Below are 2,680 nucleotides of genomic sequence, written 5' to 3'. Positions count from 1 at the left end.
AGCTTTTGCATCAATCGAGGTCTGGCAGCCACGTTGCACGGAGAAATGTGAAATGTGTTAATATGTAGTAAAAACCTGAGAAAACCTTTCGCATTTATTTAAGTTCCGTCAGTACAAAAAGAAACTGGCTACAATAATCATAATCTTGCTCTACAAATCAAGTAACTACTATTATTAACAGTATTTATCAACAGCAAATATAACAAAAGACAAAACAGAAAGATAATCAAACGTCTAATGACACAGTAACGAAACTGAAAACAGTTCGCGAAAATTTCGTTTGAAATTATTTCACCAGATGACAATAAGAACACCGGACGAAGACACTTAAAGTTCCAAAATAAGCCACTATACACAAACAAATAATTAGTACTTAGCTTTGGATGCGCCGCTACAGCTGCACCTGGTCAGCGCGGAATGTAAACACAGGTAAGAAGTTAAGGTGCTCGATACGAAACACTCACAAAGATCGGGTCACAACTCATGAAAGGCGGAGGTGACTGAAGAAACCATTAATAAGTAACTTATATAGTAAATATTATCACAAAAACCGTTAAAATATGTATCTGAAACCTAAAAATGTATGAAAACTTAGAGAGCGATTTCACACGCACTCACGCGCTTAATCGTAATGCCAGATCGTCGCAGTGGCAGCTTTGCTCACGGAAATGTTTACATATACATCTGGATACTTACGTCATGTGCTGAGGTATGCGGTGGGACCACAACCAACAAAATATGAGCTTCTAAGTCGATGCAATAGGTAGGTAAGAAGTAGTTCTACTCAAGTTTTAGGTATCGAAAATTAAACTGTAGGCCGGTTTTGGTGCCTTGCATTTGACCGAGGACCTTATGATTTCGCATGAACCGAGGTCTGGCACCCACATTACACGAGAAAATGCGAAAAGTGATAATATGTAGTAAAAAACTGAGAAAACCTCACGATTTCGTCTTTTTCTTTCGTAATGACGTAATGACATCTCGTCACATTGATCTCTTTTTTTCCGGAAAGGTTTACATTTATCATCTGAAAACTTCTCTCGCCTGCTGATGTATGTGATGACTCCACAAGAAACAAAATAGAAACTTCTAAGTTGATGTAATAGGCAAGTAAGACATATTATAAGTCTAGTTTTAGTAATAGAAAATTCAGTTATTTGTCGGTTTTGGTGTTTCGCAGTTGATAGAGTACCTTGGAACATATCTGTCTATCTACCACCCCCCCTCGTAAGATGACAGCCTACGTACACCACCCCCCATCGTAAGATGTCTGTCTACCTACTTCCCCCTGAGATGTCTCTTTACTTATCCCCTCAACCGGAAAACGTGTTCTCAAACCCGCCATCAGAAGATGACTTTCTTCGTACACACCCTTGGAAGATACCTGTCTACCTACCTCCCCCCCCCCCCCCAGAAGATGTCTGCCCATCTACCTAGGTACCGCCATTTAGAAGGTGTCTGCCTACCTACCCCCACTTCGAAAGATGTTTAACTGCCTACCCCACCTCTGAAGATCTCTGTCAAACCCTCCCCCATCCCTGGAGGATGTCTGTGTACATACCCCCCTTTTGGAAGTCATTTGACAACCGAAAAAACCGCTTTGGAAGATGTATGACTTCCTATCACTACCCTCGTAAGGTGTATGTCTACCTAGGACCCCTCTGGAAGATGTCTGTCTAACTAACGAACCTCGGTATATGCCAGTCTCACCCCCTAGAATATGTCTGTCTACGTACCCCACATGGAAGATGTCTGTCTACCTGCCCCCCCCATAAGATGTTTGGCTATCTACCCCTCCTTGGAACATGTCTGTCTAACAACCCCCCCCCCCCCCAGTTGTCTGTCTACCTACCCCCTTGAAGATGTCTGTCAACCTACCCCCCGCAAAATGTCTGTGTACCCATCTTACCCTGAGAAAATGATAGTCTACCTACCCCTGTATGTAAGATGTCTCACTACCTACCCCCCTCCCCCCCCATTCGGGAAATGTCTGTCTATCTACCCAATCCACTCTTGAAAGATGCTTATCTAACCACCTTCGAAGATGCCTTTCTACCCCAGCTCAGAAATTGTCTATCTACTCCCTCGTCAGAAGATGTCGGCCAACATACCCGTCCCCTCAGAAAATGTATATCTATCACCCTTGGTAGATGTATGTCTGTCTACCCCCTCAAAGAATATATGTCTATCTGCCCAACTCAGAAAATGTCTGTCAACATGCCCCCTTCGGAAAATGTCTAACATCACCAAGCTCAGTAGATGTGTGTCTATCTGTCCCGCCCCCTCGGAAAATGTCTATTTCCAGCCCCCCTCGGAAGAAGTATGTTTACCAACCCTCCATCAGGAGAAGTCTGTCAAACTACGCCCCAGGAAGGTCTCTCTCTACCTACCCCCCTCCCCCCCATCGAATATATCTGTCCACTGAACCCATCCTTGGAAGATGATTGGCTACCTCCCCCATGGAAGATGTCAGGCAACCTGCCCCCTCACTTAGGAAGATGCCTACTTCCCCCTTGGAAGTTGTCTATTTTCCACCACTCGGAAGATGTCTAACTACCCCATCCCAATATATATGTCTATCAAATCCACACAAATGATGTCTGTTTACCTACTCCCATAAGATGTCTATCATCCCCTTCAGAAGGTATCTTCCTATATACCCCCTCCCCTTGGAAGATGC

This window comes from Schistocerca gregaria, unplaced genomic scaffold, assembly GCF_023897955.1.
Source record: "Schistocerca gregaria isolate iqSchGreg1 unplaced genomic scaffold, iqSchGreg1.2 ptg000308l, whole genome shotgun sequence".
NCBI classification, from domain to species: Eukaryota; Metazoa; Arthropoda; class Insecta; order Orthoptera; family Acrididae; genus Schistocerca; species Schistocerca gregaria.
Note: the sequence above shows the minus strand (reverse complement) of the source record.